This window comes from Anabrus simplex, chromosome 2 (assembly GCF_040414725.1).
Source record: "Anabrus simplex isolate iqAnaSimp1 chromosome 2, ASM4041472v1, whole genome shotgun sequence".
Lineage (NCBI taxonomy): Eukaryota > Metazoa > Arthropoda > Insecta > Orthoptera > Tettigoniidae > Anabrus > Anabrus simplex.
The window spans coordinates 681,585,352-681,609,114 of NC_090266.1; the positions used below are offsets into that span (position 1 = coordinate 681,585,352).

General features: G+C 40.3%; 1 protein-coding gene across 1 annotated transcript in view; it reads left to right on the forward strand.

The window, feature by feature from the left end:
• LOC136864365 (secreted frizzled-related protein 5) overlaps positions 1-23,763 on the forward strand; it is a 586,474-nt gene that overhangs the window by 501,617 nt on the left and 61,094 nt on the right. The window lies entirely within an intron of this gene.

The following is a 23,763-nucleotide window of genomic DNA, read 5'->3' on the forward strand; positions in this document are numbered from 1 at the left end:
CCCTGGTTGCCGCCGTATGATCAACTTTTATAGACATCAACATCCCCCTCCTCTCAGATGATACGTCTTGATTGGTGCTTGCCCACCAATCATGAGTGAACCTCTTGTCAAGACCAAGCCCTGAACTACTTCTTCCTCCCAAGACAATAACAAACTCTCGGGAGTTTTACATGAATCACCAAATTTTCCTAATACAACAACAAGCTCATCTCATCAGGCTGGGATATATACATGACTCATGAATTTCCCGACACAAGTACATCACAACAAGCACTGGGGCAGCCATATGACTCATTCAAATTACCAGAGTTATTAAAGCAGTGTTTTCCCACTCATGCAAAACAAATTACTCATACCTACATATGTGGATATTTTCCAGCTTACCAATATAAATGACAAAATATACAAATGAAATAATAATAATAATAATAATAATAATAATAAATCGAATACTGACAATAATATCTATAACTTCTACATATAATTCGGGGGTGTGATATATGTACTATCACAAATTCCAGGTTCGGAATACAAAACTGGAACGGGAGGATCATTTCAAGTATTTAGGATCTGTACTGAAAGTGAAAGTGAATCAAGGTATAGCAAAAAAACTTTTGCAGTGAGCTCTCAGTTGCTATCAACCGTATTCTGTAAGAAAGAAGCCTCTTTTCTGACAGCTGTGCCTCAATAAGCAGGACCTGTATCGCAACCTCGTACTTTTATAAAAAGCCTCTTCAGTGTCCTAGCACTTCACCAGGCATGCAGAAATAGCATGAACGTGAAGATTCGTTCTTCCTGACCATTTTCATATTTATTTGGGATCGGCAGTTTTGAGGTTCAGGCCTTGTTTCGCGGCTAGATATCCATCCTGACGTCAGTTCTACGTAGAAGGATGCATTCACTAATGCTTGTTCTTGTTTTTGTTGGTAGTGTGATGGACTTTGTCTATATGAAGAGATTTGTGTTGATAAAAACACGCTGGACCGAAGACCTTGATCTTAGGCCCCTTTTAACTACAAGCAGCATCATTATCATACAAATACAAACGCCTAGTACCCGAGTCAACGGAATTAACCAGACGCTGTTAAAATCCCCGATCCAGCCGGGAATTGAACCTTGGGCCCACTGAACCGAAGGCCATGATGCTGATCAGTGAGCCAAAGCCTCACCTGTAACCAACTATCTTAGCCAGTCCCATACGTAAATGGTGAATGCGTGGATTTCTAATATGAGGACACCAGTACCTCACCCAGGAGAGACAAGGAAGAGCGAAGGAAGCGGCCGCGGCCTTAAGTTAGGTACCATCCCAGCATTTGCCTGCAGGAGAAGTGGGAAACCGTGGAACACCATTTCGAGGATGGCTGAGGTGGGAATCGAACCCCTCTCTACTCAGTTGACCTCCCGAGGCTGAGTGAACCCCGTCCCAGCGAACTCTGGTGGGCTAAGCTCAAATTAATACATACATACATACATACATACATACATACATACATACATACATACATACATAATCATTAAAGACTGTCATGCCTTTCAGCGTTCAGTCTGTAAGCCTCTGTGAATTTACTAAACGTCCCCACAATCGTCTATTTGCAACTAGTGCTGTGGCCTCATTTAGTACTATACCCCTTATCTTTAAATCGTTAGAAACTGAGTCTAACCATCGTCGTCCTGGTCTCCCTCTACTTCTCTTACCCTCCATAACAGAGCTAATTATTCTCCTGGGCAACCTGTCCTCCTCCATTCGCCTCGCATGACCCCACCACCGAAGCCGGTTTACGCGTACAGCTTCGTCCATCGAGTTCATTCCTAAATTAGCCTTTATCTTATCATTCCGAATACCCTCCTGCCATTGTTCCCACCGGTTTGTACCAGTAATCATTCTCGCTACTTTCATGTCTGTTACTTCTAACTTATGAATAAGATATCCTGCGTTCACCCAGATTTCGCTCCCGTAAAGCAAAGTTGGTCTGAAGACAGACCGATGTAAAGATAGTTTCGTCTGGGAGCTGACTTCCTTCTTACAGAATACTGTTGATCGCTTTATGACACCTTGATTCAATCTCACTTACTATATTACCATGCTGGGAGAACACACAACCTAAATACTTGAATTTATCGACCTGTTCTAGCTTTGTATCACCAATCTGACGTTCAATTCTGTTTAATTTTTTACCTACTGACATCAGTTTAGTCTTCGAAAGGCTAATTTTCATACCATACTCATTGCACCTATTTTCAAGTTCCAAGATATTAGACTGCAGGCTTTCGGCACAATCTGCCATCAAGGCCAAGTCGTCAGCATAGGCCAGACTGCTTACTACATTTCCACCTAACTGTGTCCCTCCCTGCCATTTTATACCTTTCAGCAGATGATCCATTTAAACTACGAACAGCAAAGATGAAAGATTACAGCCTTGTCTAACCCCTGTAAGTACCCTGAACCAAGAACTCATTCTACAATCAATTCTGACTGAAGCCCAGTTGTCAACATAAATGCCTTTGATTGATTTTAATAATCTACCTTTAATTCCATAGTCCCCCAGTATGGCGAACATCTTTTCCCTCGGTACCCTGTCATATGCTTTCTCTAGATCTACGAAACATAAACACAACTGCCTATTCCTCTCGTAGCATTTCTCATTTACCTGGCGCATAATGAAAATCTGATCCTGACAGCCCCTCTAAGGTCTGAAACCACACGCCCAAATTAAATTAATTTAAGAAGTAATTTAATTTATTGTAGTTGGTAAACTTTTTTTCCTGGTTATTTTATTTTATGTGCCGAAGTTGTCTGTACTTCACCTGGTTCCTCTTTTAATGTAATTTGCCTCTCACTTGTATGTAACTAAATCTTTAACCAATCAGAATCCAGGGGAGTGTATTCAAATAAATGGCTAACGTGTTGGCCTTTGGTCACAGGGGTCTCGGGTTCGATTCCCGGCAGGGTCGAGAATTTTAACCATAATTCGTTAATTCCGCTGGCACGTGGGCTGGGTGTATGTGTCGTATTCATAATCATTTCATCCTCATCACGACGCGCTGGTCGCCTACGGGTGACTAACCGAAAGACCTGCATCTGGCAAACCGAACTTGTCCTCGGACACTCCCGGCACTAAAAGCCATCTTTTCATGTATATGTATAAAGTAAATATTGTTGAGGCAGAGCCTTATTTATTACTTTTCTCCACTTGTTTTGTTCTCTTTTGTACTGCCAAAGCATTCTTCTTGATCCCCTGTCCCAACTTCCCTGTATAGGCAGCACCCAACAAAAATCCTGAGTACAGTAGAAATCCTTATGTAGAGCCTGGAGTCGAAACTAGGGCCATACGGGGAGATGCCTCTTTGGACCTAGGAGGTTTGTCACGACGACGAAAGATAGTGATAGTTAGGCCTACAATGTACAACTTGTGTTATACTGCCGTACTTAGCATGTCAGGTAGGCTAATTACACGGCTGTCACTCTCTCTACCAGCTGGCGTGTTGTTTCTGGAATCGGCCACATCACCACAGACAGCCTGGGGCTGGCCTCATGCTAATGGACTCTAATGGTCCAGCCCTGTCGTCTGCTCATTTCAAGCCACATAGGCTAGCCAGCCACTGGCTGTTGCTAATGGCTCACAGTCGACATCGAACAGTGACCTACGTCAAGTAACAGCTCCATCTCCTTATCAGTTCAGATACCGTCATCAATGATACGTCGATGTAAACAAAGCTAGAGTGGGGCTGATTCTTCTCAATTTGTGGAATCGAATGCTTAAGAGGTTATGCAAACGCTTCCAGTGCAGTGGCATTTCGATTTAACCAATGTAGAATAAAATACAAATCTATGTATTTTAACTTCCCTGCAAACCATGAGACCTTGCCGCGGTGGGGAGGCTTGCGTGTCCCAATGAAGCAGATACTCGAGTCGCATGTGCAACCATATCGGATGAGTATCCGTCGAGAGACCAGACCAGCGAATGTTTCATCGAAACGGGGTTAACAGACTTCCGAAAGTTGCAAGAGCGGCAGTCTGGATGATTGACTGGTATGGCCTTGTAATAACAGTTAACATAGCTTAGCTATGTTGATACTGCTTCGCGGCTGAAAATAACCTGAAACTACAGCCGTAACTAACTACTAAGTATATGCAGCTCCCTCTGTATGAATGAAAGTTGTACTGATAATGGCTTCCTCCCGGGTAAAATATTCTGAAGATAAAACAATCCCTATTCAGATCTCCAAGTAGGAATCACACGACTGGCGGCAGTCATCAAAAAGATTACTGTATACCGACATTTCGCGGTCAGAGCGCGGAATGTTAGAAGTTTTAATTGTTGTGGTAGGTCAGAGAATCTGAAAACGGAAATTGATACACTAAAGTTAGATGTATTTAGTACGTTGATAAGTAGAGCAGGATATTTGGTCGGGTGATTGCAGAATTGTTAACACAAAATCAAATAGGGGAAATACAGGAACTGGTTTAAATATGAATAAGAAAATAGAACAACGGATGCTTTACTATGACCAGCGTAGTTCAAGGATTATTGTTGTCAAGATAGACACCGAGCCAATGTTCATCACAATAGTGCAGGTCTATATGCCTACTAGTTCAGCCGATGATGAAGAAATCGAAAGAACATAGGAAGAGATAGAAGATTTAGTAAAATACACAGTATTAGACGAGATCAGAAACTAATATTGAAATGGGAGGCTGGAATGCAGAAGTAGAGAATTCGAACTGTGACAAAGGAATGAAAGAGGAAGTCTGCTAATAGAATGGTGTCGTCCCATTTGCGATCATTCTTATCAGTGACATACAAACAGTCAGGTTGCAGTGAGGGAATTCCCTACTGAAGGACTGGTACAGGAAGACATCCCTCAAGTAACTGGCGAAACTACATACTAGGATTCTTACGAATCGTATGTTGAAACTCGTTAAATTACTTATATTTACCTTTTGAGACTGATGCGTTAATATCGGGACTGACAGGGAATAAACAGGGCTCAAATGAACCTTTTATTTAGAGTTACTAGATGGTTGTAGGTGTAAAGGCGGTTAAATGACAGTGGGTTTTTAAGAAGAACAAAAGATGGGCGTATTAAAACCGTTGAATTTTAAACTTTCCAATTTCAAAACAAAGGTTTTTGCTGTAACACTTTGCTTCTTCGAGAGTGCTACCCTTTTTGAAGTGATTTTATTTCATCTCAAACTTAACAGTTAACCTACACTTTCTTATACAATAGGGGACACTATTAAATTACTGCTTAAATAATATTCAAACTGTTCAGACATCATACTGACACGTTAAGTAAACAGCTGCTCAAAATATAATTAGCCCACTTTCCATCTATCTTTATGTGTGTCTACCCCTTAATCTCGTTTCTTGATACCGAGTCAGGGTGAGATGAGATTAATGTATACGGGATGTTTCTGGGGCCAGATACCCTTCCTAGTACCAACGTCAGTTGAAGAACTAATGAAGATGAAATCTGTTATGGTGAATTAAATTGGGTAAGGGGTGAGAGAACTCAGCTCTGGCCTATGAATAGGAACTGTACCGACATTTGCCTGGAAGTGAAAATATTAAACCACAGACAACTATTCTGAGAACAGCAGACGGCGGGATTCGAACTTACACGTTTCCCGAATGCAGAGCTTGGCTCTATAGCCGTAGCGCGTTAAAACCCGCGGCCTCTCAGCCTACTTTCACCTATATAAGTAAAATTATAATTTTTGTCTGTACGCTCGGATTAGATGTACAAGATTCTAGAACTTAATGTCAAGAAAATATTTAGCTTGAAATAAGTTGAAGAAATGATAATTCTATAATGATAGCGCGAAAAGATGAGATTGCATTCGGGAAATAGTGGGTTCGAATCCCATTGTCGGTAGCCTTGAAAATGTTTTTCCGTGGTTTCCTATTTTCACAACATGCAAAAAACGTTCTGGGGCTGTGCCTTAATTAAGGCCACGGCCGCTTCCTTCCCACTCCTAGCCCTTTCCTATCCCATTGTCGCCATAAGACCTATCTGTGTCGGTGCAGTGTAAAGCCAGCGATGAAAAACCCATGTCACCAAACATCCCTGACTTTTCCGTAAATTTCTGTAAGAGTATCCATTATATAAAGCACAAGGCTTGCCTTTATTCGTCTCAATGACCTGCATATCGTAAGTAAGCACGCAGATAATAACATTACAAACAAAGCCACATCGACGATGGATGCCTACAGCTGGAATAATAAATTACAGTATGTTAAAAACTATAGACTAATATTACCTCAACCTTCAAGAGAGAGGTTGTGTGGAGTACACCTTAATTAGCAGTCCCCCTGCTGCATGGACGTTGGAAAACCCTGATAGACTGCTGATAATTTTACAGTGGTCGCAAATGGGACATGAACTGGTCTTTCTTCACATTCTTGTTTTCCACAGTAATGGGAGAGATTGCAAATGGGACAACTTTTGCTGTGGTCGCAAATGGGACACAACCGATAGAATTCTGCACCGATCATAATGTATCCCTTGCATTTCTTTGGTTCAAATACCGCAAACGACGGCTGCATGCGTGGACAAGACCTGTAAACACTAGAAGGTACAAAAAGTTCATTATGATTAGGCAGAGATTCAGAAACCAGGTACCAGCGAGTTGGCCGTGCGGTCAGGGTCCTGGAGCTGTGAGCTCGCTTTCAGGAGATGGTGGATTCGAATTCCAACGCTGACAGCCTCAAAGACGGTTTTTCGCAGTTTTTCATGTTTACACCAGGAAATTCTGGGGCAATACCTTAATTAAGGCCACGGCCGCTTCCTTCCTTTACCCATCCTTACTTACGTCGCGAAAAACCTTCCATGTGTTCGTGCAGCGTTAAACCTGTAGGGGAAAAAAAAAGGATTACAAAATCTAGATGATGGATTGCAAGACATTCCCAGGAGCAGACGTGGCCGTGGGCTCTGATCAACCTTCGGTGGTCATGAATTGCTGTCTGAAGTTAATAATAATTTCGTGTGGCTATTTCTAGCCGAGTGCAGCCCTTGTAAGGCAGACCCTCCGATGAGGGTGGGCGGCATCTGCCATGTGTAGGTAACTGAGTGTTATTGTGCTGGAGGATAGTGTTATGTGTGGTGTGTGAGTTGCAGGGATGTTGAGGACAGCACAAACACCCAGCCCCCGGGCAATTGAAATTAACCAATGAAGGTTAAAATCCCCGACCCGACCGGAAATCGAACCCGGGACCCTCTGAACCGAAGCCAGTGCGCTGACATTCAGCCAACGAGTCGGACGCTGTCTGAAGTTGATAAATTGAAGGAAGAATTGTATCGAGATGGGATATAGGCAAGTTGAAGGAAAGGAATGAAATAATAACAATAAATCAAAAGTCTTTACGTCCCACTGACTACTTTAATGGTTTTCGGAGACCCCGAGATGCCGGAATTTAGTCCTGCAGGAGTTCCTTTTACATGCCCGTAAATCTACCGACAGGATGCTGACGTATTTCAGCACCTTCAAATACAACCGGACAGAGCCAGGATAGAACCTGCGAAGTTGGGGTCAGAAGGCCAACGCCTCAACCGCCTGAGCCTCTCATCCCGGCTGAAGGAAAAGAGAATGAAAGATTGTTTTGAGGAATATGTTGTACAAGGACTAAATGAAAAGGCTGAGAGAAATAGAATAGATGTAGAATGTTGTTTGTTGCTAGTGACTTTACGTCGCACCGACACAGATAGGTCTTATGGCGACTGTGGGATAGGAAAGTGCTAGGAATGGGAAGGAAGCGGCCTTGGCCTTAATTAAGGTACAGACCCAGCAGTTGCCTGGTGTGAAAATGGGAAACCACGGAAAACCATCTTTATGTTCGAACCCACTATCTCCCGAATACAGACTCACAACTGTGCGCCCCTAACCGTTCGGTAGATATTGTTTCTAACGTAGTAGAATAATTAACAATGGCTGGAGGAGGACATAACATGCAGATTAGCACAAGTGTATGAAAGTGGAACATGAACAATAACTAGCTCGGAGATAGAAGCTTTTGAAATGTGGTGTCAGCGTGATGGGCAGACCGAATCACCAAGTAAGAAATACTGAATCGAATTAGTGGGGGGATAAACATTTGGGGCTAAATTTGGCAAGAAGAGATACAACGATAGGGCATAGCTTGAGATACTTTGGCTTGTTTTTTGAGGGAAGTGTAGGCGGGAAGATCGGTAGAGGTAGACCAAAGCATGAATATGACAAACACATTAGAGTGGACGTAGGATGTAGTAGTTACAGGATAGGGTGGTATAGAATACTGGATCAGACCATTCTATGGAAAGATTACCCGGAGAACCTCAACATGTCCTTTAATATCTTTTGCGTGTTTAGACGAATTTTATAGCCCATAAGTTGTAGAAAAGTCAAACTTTTCAGGAAGTCCAACCATTTAAACGAGAGGAAATTAAGTACATAACATCCTCACATTCAACTAGATTCATGACTTACGAATTAAAGAAAAATAAATTTTATTTAAATGCTGCTTTTAGTAAGTGTAAGACTATCAAATTATTATAATTAATGAACCACCTTTCCAATACACAAAATCCTTATATTTAGGATGAAACCATTTAATCACAAATTGGACATGTTTCACTCAACTTTGTGAGCATCATCAGCAATAGTTAACATAAATCATTGGTGGGTCAGGGCCCTGATCCTGGTGTATATCACAAAAGAATGTCTAATATACATTGATAAAAATATATAAATTTAACACTTTAAAAATAATCAATAAGATTATTTATGTCTATTAAAACAAAAATTTTTTCATTCAAATTGTTTAAAATGTAAAACGGAATGGATGGCTTAAATGTTAAAAATGGTATATGGTAATTAGATGTTCTTAAAAATAGTTGTCTAACATATCTACGCTCGATTATATTAGACTGTTTATGATAAAATCAGTTTTTCATATCAGGGTGAGTTCTTATTATAGACTATGTTAATTGTATTAATTATAATAATTAATATAATTAATAATTATAATAATAAATTAATTATAATAATTTGATACTCTGAACTCCAATACGGTTGGAAAATGAGATTTATAACTTTTAAGTGTAAGACTTCCAAATGATAGAATCAAATAATAGATAATCTTATTTAAACCATCGTAAAGGAAAATAGAACACTTCATTATGAATGAAGAAATATATACAATATTACTTTTCGCAAAAATAAACAATATTTTCAGGATAATAATGAGCATCAGCACATTTCGAATGCAACATCTGAAGTCCGCCCAGGCAACATTACTGACCAGTATGCGTGGCATTCCTTGTAAGATTTGCCTGCAGGCAAATTTGCTTCTCTCATACCAACAGTTCGACCCCTGTTGACCTGAAAAAGTATTGGAGCCATGCTAGTTGCGGAATAACTTGTCCACCATTGACCGCGGAAGAGAGTGCACTGTGGTAACCCCGCCCCCTACAGCAAGCAGGCGACCTTGTGTTTGTTTTCATCAGCCTACTTTCGCTGACGAGGCCTGTACATGAACCACCGAGTTAATATTTATAAATTTATTTATTCGCAATTGGCGTTCAGACCATACAATAAGCTACACTTATTATTAATTGATATTTCTAAGTTTCTTTTGACATCATTCATTGTTCACTAAAGTGATGTCAGAAGGGAAGAAAGCTAAGAGGTAGCAAATACGAAACTGGTACGGGTGGATCAAGTATTTAAAGATATTTATACTCCCAGGATGGTAGGTTAGGCTACTAATTGAAACTGAATATATTTTATAAGACTACCTCTGTCATATCTGAACCCCTGATCCCGGGGCCGACACACTGCCATTTTTCCACAGAGGGAACTTTGGAAGGAAGATGTAAAGGCTAAATTAGAAATAAACTCGATGAGTGAAACTATACGTATGACTCCAATATTACTAGAAATTACATCGAAAGAAGAAATTTCATGATAACAAAAGAATAAAAAGGAAGTACATTTAAACAAGAAACAAAAACCGCAATTAAAAATGACATTAAAAGCAATAGCAAAGAAATGGGCACGAAATTTGCAGAAAGAAATCCTTTGCGTGTAGCGAAACGTAAATACAACGCAGTTACTTAGAAATGCTCCCAAAATTTACAAAATATTCCATTTCAAGCAGTGCACCGCAATAATAGCTGCAAGGCAATTGCACATAAATTCACCCATAACTCAAATATTCCCAATTCCTTAATACTACGAGTTACAGTAGATTGGGCGGTACAAAGACCTACTAGTAGTCTAAAAATATAAAAACAACACTGCCACATACAACACTAAGATTTATAGAAATTTACCCAAAATTTGCAGGGCACTGGTGTCCATTCTTGAAGCAATTTTTGGAAAAGGCTCTAAGACAGCTACACTCTAATTATGAAATCCCGGATTTACGAACGAACATTTACCATAGTTACTTTTCTGCGCTCTACATTTTACTTTACTTTGCTTATGTAACAAAGTTTTTCTAGTCGACTGCTCAACTCTGCCCAGTCTGGCTTGTTCGTATAGACCAGACGTGTTGACGCTGGGCATCTCGTCCCGCAGGCGCCCAGCATTGCTAGCTAGCCATACACGTACAGAAAATCCTCAAGGGAAAATCCTCCGGGATTTCATTGGGGATTTCCTCAACCGAACCCTCGCCCACACACGGAGAGGAATTTCTTGAGGAAATCCTCAAGGAAAAGGCCTTGGGGATTTTCTTAGGGTTCAACTCCAGGTCAACACAACAGTTCTGTTGACTGATGGTGGTTGGTTGTTCACGTGGTGTTGGAAATAGTTTTCATCATAGTAATGTTTTGAACTCGCTTGCCACAAGCAAGGTTCATTCTGGTATATTTGTATAAATTATGTTAAAAGTTCTCGATACATGACGATACAGGACACTCCCGACAATCACTTCACTTCACTTCACTTCACAAATCCTCAACATATACACGCATACACGCAGCAAGAGACTGGGAAAATCCGGCCTGCTTGGCCTCAAGGCGAAAAAGAATTGAATTTTGTTCGGGATTTTTGGATCTCTCGCACCCAGCGCGGCCTCAAGGACGCCGCCACACACGTTGGGGAATTCCTCAAGGATTTGGACTGTTCAGGCCGAACCTTGAGGAAATCCCGCTCGTGTATGGCCGCCTTAAGTGGGCGGGCAGGCAGGCGATAAGCGTATGCTATTCAACCACAGGTACGTTGTGTTTACGTCACAGGCCGTCAAGGTGGGGAAGTTCTCTCAGTCACACTCGATCATTGTGGCAATACCCGAGTTTGAAATGGAGGTAGAAAATACTTATTTATAATTAAAGAAAGAGGGCAGAAATCCATGTCATTATCAATTTATATTCATCGCAGTTTATGTATTTTGACCGATTACAGTAAAGAGTTAGGCCTACAACCTCAATTAGTTTTGTACTGTTCGTAATTAATTGAACTTTTCATTATTCAGTTTTAAGAGGTGCTTTAGAAACATTTTCAATACAATACGGAGTTAACGTGGCTAAGCTGTGGCTTGTGGTTGCTTGGGTTTCAGTTAGCTGATAAACTCACCAACAATCCAGTCATGCTTACCGGGAATAACATCAGTTAGGTTATTTATATGAAGGCATACTCTCTATCTGCCGGCCCCATGGTGTACGGGTAGCGTGCCTGTCTCTTACCCGGAGGCCCCGGGTTCGATTCCCGGCCAGGTCAGGGTTTTAACCTGGACCTGAGGGCTGGTTCGAGGTCCACTCAGCCTACGCGATTAGAATTGAGTAGCTATCTGACGGCGAGATAGCGGCCCCGGTCTAGAAAGCCAAGAATAACTTCCCAGAGGATTCGTCCTGCTGACCACACGTCACCTCGCAATATGCAGGCTTTCGGGCTGAACAGCGATCGCTTGGTAGGCCAAGGCCCTTCGAGGGCTGTAGTGCCATGGGGTTCGGTTTGGTTTTTCATACTCTATATCTATTTGGTAGATACATTTACACTGTGTTTGCTGCCTGGGAGACTGATTACCTCGGATCGAGTAGGGGTATTTCAGTCGCCTTGACAAAGAATACTGCAATGTACTCGAAACGTCGGCAAACTGTACGTAATGTACAGATAACAATAACACGGTTCAACCCGGAAAATGATCTAAATAATTCTACACACCGTTGAAGCTTCACTGTTAACATTTACACTCTTGTTGTACTTTAATCTTGGATAGTATATATATCTATGTCTTCTCTCGTAATGAAACTACTTCACCATTTAGAGGTTAGCTATTATCATTGGACGCCTGATAGATACGTTTTAAATACTATTTTCGGAAATTCAGTGAACAGGGAAAGTCACATAACACTGTGCAAAATCAAGCAGTACACTTGCTGAATTATGTAAATATATTAAGTTTTGCTGAATGAATAACAGGAATTTTAACTGTTTTAATGGTAATACTGTTATTCCCATCCAAGTATCCTAAATAGTAGCTTGTACTCTTAAACCCTGTAACTTTGTACATTATAACACCAAAATTATAACGTCTTAGCTTTCTTTGAATGTATTAATATAAGAAAATAAATCTAAGTCTTTATATCGAGCGTAGTATAAATCAAGTCCGGAATATGTTGAAAAGGTCGGATTCTCTTGCGGTCAACATTTCACTGAGTAGTGGAGGAGAGCTTCGTCGTCACAGTCTAACACCACTGCTTCACTTCCCTGCCAAGTGTGTTGGCTCCCTCGCTTCACAGTGACGTAAGCATGCTACGTCAGCTGCTCGCATATACGTCACGCCAGCCCGGCCACACTGGGCTAGCCTCAACGGGCGCCCAGCTGAGCACCTCTGGTATAAACATTGTATATTGCACATTAACCGTGCTCTTTCCCTTCTAGCCCCCAGAGTCTCTCACCTAATTTTTTCTGTTATACGTTTCACACTATTTTTAGGATTATGCAACATCGTGCATAGTTATTTCTGATACCCTGCTGCTCACCCTGATTTACGACGGCCGTTTTATTCTCTCGGCCAAATGCTAGACTAAATTTGGTGAACCTGCCGGAAAGGATCAGATCGTAAGTACAGTGGTGACAAGCTGAATAATTACACGGTGCTCAACAATGTTTGGCATATTATGATTTTATATGGTATACGTCATAGCACTTCACACATGTTTACGGCGTAGACCTTATGCTATAGTCTGGGACACAAAGTGACGCTAAACCCAGATCAGGGTCGATATTCGTCCGATAGAAGGCACTTCTCTTGTCCATCAGTTTTACATCATCATCTATCAGGTGGGTGGTGTATAGACACTTAGACAGCACGTGCAGGACTGAGGTAAACATGGCAAGATTACTCATATTTGCAGTCAGATTTGATTCCCGGAATTTTTGTCACAGCAGAAACGTACCGTGGACATTTTGTCACACATTAAATCAATGTCACACGGACGTAATGTCACGAAATCAAAATTGCCACCGAACTCTATGTCATACTAGAACGTAACACAGACTTCTTGATGAAGATCACACGAACGCAGTAAAAATATGATTTTCCTGGTTATTTTATGCTGATTACTGATCAATCCATGCTAATCAGTAACATTTTCGGGCATGTGAAATTTACAGGTATAATTAAATCCATAAACTAGATTTGTTACAACTGGCAGGGAAGGGAAGAAACTTATTTACAAAGGTTATATATATTTGAAACACAGACCAATGAAAAAGGGAATAAGATGGGGGTGTGTATTTAGGGAAACCTGTGGTGTCATGATTATTGCTGCAAGTGATGTAATTGGAACACAAGTGTTGTCTGAATAAGAACATACACATACTCCTGACTGGGACTCTTCTAAAGACTCCGAAGGTAAGGAAGAAATTAAAAATTCAGCTAAGAGATCTAGGGAACCGCCTACTGCCATAGTACAAAACTCATTGGCTTCTACGTCAAGTGAAACTAACTTAAAAACTCCACAATAGAAACGCTGCGGAGAACTGTTAGACGCATAAGAACCAAAAAATTTACCTCCCGAACCAACGTCAATAGAAGGTTTAGAAGATATTCCTCAGATTTGTAAATAAACTACAGATTTAAAACGATGGCTACTTCACCTGGACACACGGGTAGGGCTAGTTTTATTCAGTTCAGACCGTAACTTACGAATAATCAAGGCATAGAAATATTGGATATGTGACGGTTCGTTCAGAGTTGCTCCCAAAATTACAGCAGAACAATATAGTATCCATTGCAGACTGCACGATGTCTTCTTCCCTGTATTATTTGCCCTCACAAAGATACGCAATAAAGTAACGTACGATGAGATTTTTCGTGTCCTGAAATACAACGTTTCTGCAAATATAATGAAGACCTTCAACCAGATTATATCTCTACTGATTATGAAGTTGCATGCTGTTAGGGAAGCATCTCCAAATAGTAATATCGCTGGGTGTTTCTTTCATTTTGTACAAAGCCTCTGGAGAAGGACACAAAAGGAAGGATTAGTGAAACAGTATCAGGATGAGGAAAATTCGGAATTACGTGTGCAGTTCCAGTCACTGTTAGCCTTGCCCTTCGTTCCTGTCAACCGGGTACCTGAAGCTTTGAAATCCTGAGAGATGTTGATGACGATCTACAGGCGATTTGTGATTACCTAGACGTAAATTATGTTTTAGGAAGATGGCATGGCAGAAGACGAAGAGCACCTCTGTTCCCTCCCGCAACATGGAATTGCTACGAGAGAGTACTATCCAATTTGCTACCAACAACTAATACGTGTGAGGCGTGGAACAACTGCATAAATAAAATTAACGGTCAGGATCATCCATCAATTTATAAACTCTTACATTACTTACAGATTGAGAATGCAGAGATATTTCGGGATATTGAAAGACTGGAAACCGGCCATTCACACAGGAAGAAGAAGAATAAGAGAGTTTACGTAGATTTCGATCGACGAGTTGAAAAAGTTATTGGAAGGTACCAGGAATACGAGGCCGTAGACAGACTTCTACAATATCTGAGAAACATTGGACGTAATTTTGCTGGTGTCTCTCAAATTTCTAAAATAATATTTTTGATTTGTAATCAATCTTATTTTAAGCCTCACTGAAAATGTTCATGTGACGAAAATAATAATGGCATTCTAGCAGTGACATTACATGGTTGTGACGAAGTGTCCATGTGACTTAAAGGGTGTGACGAAAAGTCTCTGGTACATGTTTGGTGTGGCAAATAGTCCGGGTACGTTCAGATTTTGGTATTGCTGCAGAAGGATGACGACAAGTGTATGTCGCCACTCTTGTTGGAGTGAAACATTTTTTCTACAATTGGCTTTACGTCGCGCCGACACAAATAGGTCTTATGGCGACGATGAGTAAGGAAAGAGTTAGGAGTCGGTTGGATGCACCCGTGGCCTTATTTAAGGTGCAGCTCCAGCACTTGCCTGGTGTGAAAATGGGAAACCACAGAAAACCATCTTCAGGGCTGCCGACAGTGGGGTTCTAACCCACTATCTCCCGAATGCAAGCTCACAGCTGCGTGCACCTAACCGCACGGCCAACTCGGTGAGTAAATCATTGATGTGTGAAGAGCTTGGGTAAAGTTTAGGGAGACACAAACGGTTTCTGATCGACAATGGACGCGACACCCACGCAAAACAACTCGCTGGGAGGATCGGTATTTGTTGCTTTCAGCACATCGTAGGCCCTCTGCTACTGGTGTCTCATTCCTCTTGGATCTTTAGAGGGCCACAGGAGTGAATGTGTCAGATCAGACAGTGACGAATCGGCTGCACGACAGTGAACTGATGTCAAGGATGCCTGTGCCAAAAACTCCTCTTAACCCTTAGCATAGGGCAGCTCATGTGAGGTGGGCAACAACTCATAGTCCATGGCATCAGGGACAGTGGAAACGTACACATTTTTCTGATAATCTTGCACCCATACAACAAGAGCATGAGAGTCTGGAGACGACCCGGTGAACGATGGAATGAGCCATTCATCCTGGAGCGTCATCAGCAACAAGGGGTTCCGTCATCTCTTGGGGTGGGGACATGTTCGATCCACATACGCCTCTATCCTGTCGAGGATAACATGACTGATCGTGTTCTTACTTTTCGTGTCCAGGTCAGATGCAATGTATCCAAAATTTAGCAACCGAGATGGCCTTGTCGTTTACTTCCAAAGTATCTTGGGAAGTGCAGTGCTCATTTATTCTCCCTCATTTCAGAAGATATGCCTGGTCCTGGGTGGCTTCGCACTCGCACTGTGTGCTGCTTCCTGCCGATATTCGTCCCCACTTTCTCTGTTTTGCCTACATCCTGAAACTCCGATTCTGAGCCTGTTTATAGATCTACAGATGGTCTAAGGGAGGTTTACCCCGGGGCTAATTCTTCCCTGACCTGCATTTCTGGACCATTCAGCTTCTATTCCACAACTTCATGCGAGTGCTTTCCTGAGATTGTTGAAGCGCCTGGCGTACAGTAAAGAAGCTCTTCCTAAGATTAAGACGACATTCAGGTTGCCTCCATACAGATGGTGGCATGCTCGTACTGGTATAGTTATAAGGTACAACATCCTCCATCCTGTAGTTACAGGATTTGCTGTCAATGTAGGCGAGAGGTTTACACTACTGGATGATAATGCTCCTGTCCATCGAGCCAGAGTTGTCGATCGATTCCTTGAGAAGCAACGCATACAGCGAATGGTGTGGCCGGCATACTATGCGCACATGAACTGTATTGAACCTGAATGGCGTGAAATTAAGAGATAAGTTGCTCACTATCGTCCTGTTAAAATTCAGAAACTGATTGACACTGCTATTCAAGTGTGGGATAACTCGCCCCAGAAAAATTTGGACATTTTGGTACTGAGTATGCCTCGCCATGTTCAAGCATGCCTCAGTGCCAGAGGTGGAAACACACGGAATTAATCTGCCACACAATGAACGATAATTTAGCGTTCAAAATCCCACATTACCAACTTTACGCTTTTGTTAAGTTTCTGTTGCTTTTGCATAGCTGACAGTACAATTTATGATCAGTCATTTTGAAGGTGACGAGTCGAAAATTGATGACGATATGTTGAACTATAGTGGATCATAGGTTTCATAACCATGCACGTACACATCGTAAAATAATGACTCAAAAGTATGGAACAGCATAATTTTAGTATCTTGTTCTGTTTTAATATTTGTCCACTTTTGATCGTATTCGTTCTGTGCCGTTTCATTGTTCTGAGAGCAATTACGAGGAGTCGAACTGCATGCGATTACCGCTAATGAATTTAAATAGTACGCATAAGATGTTAAAACATCAAGGAAATATGTAATTCCACGGAACAGTTACGATCAGAATCATAGTGGCCGTGAGCGAGACAAAGTAATGGTCGAATTGTTAATGCCAACACTTAGAGAAATAAAATCGAATTGAATGAACACTGAAAGAAAAAGCGCACGCAAGTCAGCTGCAAGAAGAGCGATTCGGAAGGAAATACATCAAGGTTATAATATCAACTAAAGAAAAAAGAGATATTATACGCTTATACGTGTAAGATACGTACAATTTTAATATTAACATTAAAAGAATTTCATTGAATACACGGCAAGACTCACCTAGCCAGATCATAAGAAGAGGGCATTGAACAGGCCTTTGTTTATAAGAAGACAGATTCGACTAGAAAACACAATTTTAGCCAAGCAAATACATTTAGCAATTGCAATTGAGATAAATACGTAAAGCTAAAGCAGACGTATTGGTAGTCTGCATAGAATTTTAAAAAACATAAATATTTATCTAAGCCGATACTTAAGACCATTATCATACAAGAAGGCTTTGCATTTGTCAATATGTTTTCACTAATCTCTTCTATGATTTCGTATTTCCCAAATTTCGCAAGACACCTACGTCATGGAGCTGTAAAGAAGAATATGGGGAAGCTGTCCGTAGGAAACCCAGCCGATTTGACGGGCAAAGCAGAGCTCCATTCCCGAAGAAATCCCGATGGTTGGTGGGGGAACAACGAAACTGATCAATGCAACTGACGGCTAAACAGAATTAACGCAAGCGCGGCAGGCGGAGAATAATATAAGTTTCAGAGTAATATCAATTGAATTCCGTAGTACCGAGCAAGTTGTCCATGCGGTCAGGGGTACGTGACTGTGAGCTTGCATCCGGGTGATAGTGGGTTCGAATCCCACTGTCGGCAGCCCTGCAGATGATTTTCCGTGGTTTCCCATTTTCACACCAGGCAAATGCTGGGGCTGTACCTTAATTAATGCCACGGCCGCTTCCTTCCAACTCCTAGGCCTTTCCTATCCCATCGTCTCCATAAGACCTATCTGTGTCGGTGCGACGTAGAGCAACTAGCAAAAAAAGAAATTGCGTAGTTTTCATGCATTGTAGATTGTTGTATTTTGATTATCATGTGATAGATCGTTTATATCTTCGAGACATATCAATCTAAGCTTTTTTCTCGCTGGTGACCCAATAGTGTGTCGTTTTAAGGAAGGAATTAGGCAGTCTTCTTAAGAAAATAAGATCATATCCAAGTAGGAAAGAGACTATATTGTATGATAGTGCGATTTCTACGATATCAATCAGTTATAGTATATCATGCCATAACTGTGTGAAATATTTTAAGAATAGGATGTCGTGGGAAGTTAGGGGAAATGTAGGATATCGTATTTATCAAATATAAGTTACCTGTTGCCATAAATGCGTGAGATAAGTTTAGATATGGTTATACAGATAGACGGAAGACTTGTTGATATTGAAAATGTAAATATTGATCCAGAGATTGATTTATTTTTAAAATGAAGAGAATTTTTACGCCAATGTGGGTTATATAAGATGAATATTGAAATGTGTTACGTTAGATATGAAGTGAAATATGAGAATAGAGATATGAGATGATGTTATATAAAAATAGGAAGGAAAGAATTGAGAAAAGATATTAATGCTGCGAGGATATAATTGAAATGAATGAAATATGAGAAGAGAAAGAATAAAATATTGGCGCTGTAACCTTTTGATGATAATAATATCTAAATATAATCGATAAAATATCATAAAATATATCATAAATGAAAATATTCAAAACTTCATAAAATACTTGAAATAAATTAATATTACTCAAAATAATGTATCGAAATGTCCGTAGTATGGGCGCCAGAGTTCACCAGAATGGATCCCTCGAATTTTGATAGAGCATGATAAACTTTATATCCCAGGGCGTGTACATAATGATACGTACTGGTACATCTGCTGCAGGCCTTACCTAACCTTCTGAAAACGATTAAATAGGTAGGAACTGCACCTAGGTTCATCAATAACTCCACTGATTCTAAAATAGCCAACTATATTCTTAACAAAATCCGTGCATGAGCACCTCATCAACACACAAAATTATACATATAATACACACACAAGAGATTGCTGGAAGACTCCATATTTACAGCAACAACAATAATGAAAACAGTGGGAAAACGAAAGTGAGAATTAAGCTACCATTTGTAGATAGTCCGATGAACAATGTACATACATGTAGATAAATACCCTTCACTGTCTCTGTATCAATACTGCTTGCCAATTCTCATAATCAGCACTTCTAACATCGCACAGATACTGTACCTCGTAATACTGTGTTCACAGACTTTAACACTTGTTGTAAAGATATATACATTTAAGTAACACACGCTTGTCTCTCCTCAACATAAATTATGGAAAGTCTGAGATAGCTTTCACCAACATATAATGCCAGGCCGCCACAAGTGCTACAATACCTAATGCGCAAGCACTCCACAATCTGTCGATCAGCCACTTTCCACGAACATAACAAGACTAGGTTCCACGAACGTTTGAAGTCCAGTCCATTGCAGCCGTGTCACTCCAGTACCGTGTATCAGCACCACTTCCTTCCCGTACAGTGTGTCAGTTGGGGTCTCTTCCGTAGTGATTGTCTGGTTCCCGCCGTTTGATCAACCTTTATAGACATCAGCATTCCCCTTCCTCTCAGATAATACGTCAGGATTGGTCCTTGCCAGCCAATCATCAGTGATCCTTTTAACAATACCATGCCCTGAACTTCCCCTTGGTGCCAGGACATAAACAAACGCTGGGGTATATCACATGAGTCATCGAACTTTCCTAGTACCACAACAAGCTCATCTCATCAGACTGGGATATATACATGACTCATAGGACTTCCCGACAACAAGTATATCTCAACAAACACTGGGATGCCCGCATGAGTCATCCGAATTACCAGAGTTCAAGATAGCAATGTTTTCCCACTCGTGCAAAAACAAATTACTCATACTAGACATACGGTTACCTTCGAGCTTACAAAGATTAATAACAACATATACAAATGAAATACTGATAATAAATAATAATAATAATAATAAATCGAATACTGAAAATATCTCTCACTTCTACATACAGTACGAGGGTGTGAAATATGTACTATCACAGCGCAGACATGGATCATTAATATTTATTGAAGCAATAAAGATGTTTCGTTGGTAGGTAATCCATATCACATAATAAATGGCAGCATAATATGATACTTATAAATAATATGGCAGGAACTGATCATCAAAATAAACCCTAAAATGCATGATTATTCGTTTAAATGAATATTTCAACATTAGATACCTACTTATAGGTTGCATTTGATAGTATGTATAGTATGACAGGCATTTATTGGCATGCATTGTCATTAATACATCTTATTAATAATATTGAGAGGTTGATAGTCATTTCAAATCTTCATCCATGGTATTCCCTATACTTAAAGTTGAACTTCATGCCATCATACATTGGATTTCCAATTCAATTGAGAAAGTATTTGGTTACTTATAATATGTTTATTTGATTTTGAAACATAATCCATGTTTTAATGCGCGCTAATCCCCAGTAATATTTTAATTTTGAATGAATTGTAGTCCGTGAATGCCACATAGGTACAAAACTAATCTTATTCTTTATGCCAAGTTTATGACAAGTTTAATATGAACAACGAAAGTCATTGCCCGTGAAATCATAGATTAACATATTATAAAATGAAGAATGTTTTGTGTGAGCAAGACTGAACAATTGATTTAACTGGATTAAACTCACGCGAATTTGTAAATAATTTATTTCTTTTATTTTCTTGTGTAATGTTAGACAAATATGAAGATTCTATTAATTCATACGACGGCTAATGATTATGTACAGTAATTTGAAGACTGTAACCTGAATCAGTTGATTAATTTTGAGATTTTCAAGCAGATACTTTACAATTTATCCAGCACATTTCCTTTTCATGAATAAATATTAGTAAATAAGGTATAATTTAATATCATTTATAGTTGGAATAGTACGTAAGTTAGATTTAAGATAGCCCAATTTGTGATAACCGATATCACTATTGAACGTTTGGTGGAGACGTCCATCAATATATATATATATATTTTGTGGATCGAAGAAATGCGTACTTAAGTATCTGCATCATCTGGAATCCACGTAAAAAAGGATAACAAATTTAAATTTAACTTCGATATTTACCCTGAGATGCCTACCAACCCTGGCTGGAGTTTTCTTCGACGCCAGTCATCTTGGACGCGGGAGATGGCGCAGTTTATATTCGTATGTTGTATATTTTCTAGTTGGTATTATTTCTGTTCATTGATATGTTATCCGTACTGTATTTCTATAAAATTGTGTTTGTTTGTTTGTTTGTTTGTTTGTTTGTTTGTTTGTTTTGGCTGTACTAGGTATACGCCTAATTGCCAATAAACTGAATGCTGTCTCCTCAGTTTCTGGCAGTCCGAAACTGGAGGAGGGGAGTACCGGTATTCTATTCCGTTCTATAGCCGATCATGGATGCCGGTTTTGTAGTCATACTAACAATGGTCAGCAATAAGAAACTGAGTGAATAACAGGAAAACTAGTAAAGAAATACTTGTAGTAGAGTACAGGGATATAATATATCGTCGCTGCTGGGACAAAACCTCCTATGTGAAATATTTTAGCTTAGAACTTTGGCCGGTAAGGTTCTGTCATTTAAGGTGCAATATTGTGTGAATTTTGTCAAGGCATTCTCGCTCTTCATAATGTATGTACTGCGGGTCAGTATATCTCCAAAATATTGTCACATAGGTGGTTTTGTCCCGGCAACGAAAATATGACGTTGACTAATAATATGTTCTGTCTGTGAGTAGGATATTAACTCTTGAAAATGAAGACACTTAGAATGCGGCTTTATTGGAAATCGGTGAATCGTGACCAAAGTAGAAAACTGAAGCCGAATGTGCCAAATTTCAGTAAAGACAAATTTCGATGTCTTCGTTGATCTTTAAACTCAATGCAGGAACTGAGATGGTACATTATTATTATTCAAACTCTTCTCAAACGTACAGCAGCTCATGCCAGTAGCGTAATCGGAATTGACAAAGGCTAACCGAGTAGGATTTAGATGTAAATAACCATATTTATAACCCTTTTTGTTCTCTCCTTAAACCAGCATTCCCGACCATCACACTGCTATCACAAACAGGAAATACCGGTCGCCCTCAGTCCTGTGTTAGGTAACTGTTCTTGTTCTCCTTTGCGTTATTTGCGCGTTGCAGCGTTGTCCGAATGTCTGTTGTCGCGGTCACCAAATTAGGCGGGTGAGGAAAACTGCGCTGTCGTCAGATATGGGAACGGCGAAGCGACAGATGGTCGAGAGTCGCTTACCTCCGAGCACGGATTGGCAACGCTGATCGTGCAGTGCTGTCTAGTTGAAGTCCGAGTCATTCCATGTCATGCATCTGTTGAGCTCGCACCGTAAGTGCAGTTAAAGATGGATAGTAAATTTGTTCAACCTGGTGTTTTTTTCGGGTCTATTACCTGAAAAGGACGAAGTAAGTGCGAGGAACGAACAACAAACTCCTCTGAAGCGTCATCGGTTGGAAGCGCTTAAGAAGAAGGATTTAGTCAGCCAGAACAAAATCCGTAATTGTGAATGTATTGCAATACGTGCAGAAGTTGGCCGACTCAAATATTTTGTAGTCTGTGAACTTCAATAAAAGCCAAGAATTGGCTGAAAAATGTGTAATTTTAGCCTTCGTTCGGTACAGAGATGTGTTAATGAAGCGAAATATTCACCCAAACATAAAATACTTTCATCTTCAAGGAAAACTTGATAAATTATCTCTCTCTTGGGGCCATGAGGTAGTAAGGTTGCCACCCTACCGCTGCCAATACAACGAAATTGAAATAATTTGGGCTCAAGTCGAGAGAGAAGTGGCAGAGAGGAAGAACACATTCAAAATAAAGGACGTAGAAAAACTCACGTCAGAAGCCATCGACCGTGCGACTGCTGCAGACTGAGAAAAGTGCTTCAAACGCGCGGAAAATGCTCAAGCAGACGATTGGGCCAAAGAAATAATAAGGGACGAAAGAATGGAGCCAATCATCATCAGTGTAAATGACGACTTGACTGATAGTGAGATGAGTGATGACAGTGACTAAGGAATCTTAGACTGCCTTTGAGCTAGAAACCTATTCTTAATTCATTGTAAATTAGTGTATACCTATTCTTTAAAGCAGTTCTTTTTCTATATTATTCAGTACAATATACATTATTCAAATATTTAAAGTTATAATGTAATAACACTCATACAGATTAATATGTAATCCGAAAGTACTTAGGCCGTCCTGCAGCCTGTGCTTGCGCACGCACCCCGAAGTGGCTCAGCTAGCGACATTTACATGATCGCTTTGCGGGAAATTTTCCACGAAAAGTACAAGTCTCACGGAAATATG